The sequence below is a fragment of the Magnolia sinica genome, chromosome 1, assembly GCF_029962835.1.
Source record: "Magnolia sinica isolate HGM2019 chromosome 1, MsV1, whole genome shotgun sequence".
Lineage (NCBI taxonomy): Eukaryota > Viridiplantae > Streptophyta > Magnoliopsida > Magnoliales > Magnoliaceae > Magnolia > Magnolia sinica.
In genome coordinates this window covers 115829238-115830434 of record NC_080573.1, presented here as the reverse complement: position 1 = coordinate 115830434, position 1197 = coordinate 115829238, and positions in this window count along the sequence as shown.

Below are 1197 nucleotides of genomic sequence, written 5' to 3'. Positions count from 1 at the left end.
AACCAATGTAGGGATCAAAATCACAAGGTCCACTATTCATCGGTCTACAACGCCCCATAGAAAGATCCATCCTATTCAACTCCCAAATTTCACCTAAACATTCATTTGGACCCCTAGAGTTATCAATAATGAAATACTAGGTAATCTAATTGTTAAGTTGGTTTGTAATGGTCCTGACTCCTAATGACCTACAGTGTGGCCCACAACATGAATTATATATATAGTGTGCAGACAATAGTAATAATAATACAAAAATGATATAAATACATACACATAACAAAATAAATGAAATAAAATAAAATTATTATTATTATATTGGTAGTAACAAGTCTTGAAGATGTGGACAACCCATAGGGCCACTTTAGCCGTTGACGATTGATTTGGGGTAAATCTGACCACCATAACAATTATAATCATCCGTTAAGGGTCAAGATCTGGTTGGCATGGCCCACTTGGGTCTCACCATCGACCCTAAATGGGACAGGGTCCCTATGAAGGGTTCCTAATGCGAATGGACGGTATGGATTATGATACTAACATCTCAGCGGGCCCCTACACAATGCATGTACACAAAGAGTGCTTGGGCACGAGGTGTACTAAACCCAATGGCTCGGTCAAACCAGCTTTGACCGAGCATTTCTCAAACATTTTCCCACCCTTTCTCAAACCGACTTACTTCAAACCTATAATTTGGCCACCACAGCCATTTTCCGAGCATTCTAAACAGTTCAACTTCTTTATGGGACCTACACGAACAAAACGGTATAGCCGTTCGACCATTCGTAAGCGGAGGAGGGAGATTGAACGCCACTGTCCATCTTAGCCTAAAAACCGCCCGATCGAGAACCTGCAGTGTGAAGAGAAAGAGAAACCGACTTCCCCTTTGGGAAGGGCTAAGCTCGGCCATCCACGGTAAGGACGATCACAGCCGTCCTTCTCTCTCTCGCTGACTATAAAATGAGGTCACTATAGCCCTTGAATTCGCACCAAGTGAGAAGGAGAGAGTGCGGAGAGGAAAGCCACCCCCCTGTTTTAAACATAGGTAAGACGGGCAACAACTGCCCCTGGAGAACCATCTTCTCTTTCGTTCTTTTATTCTTCTTCTTCTTCCTTATAGCTTCATGTCATATGTCTCTGAACCGGAACCATGCCAAGCAAATGGTTGGGATCGGTCCAGACACAGTAACGTCGGGACGA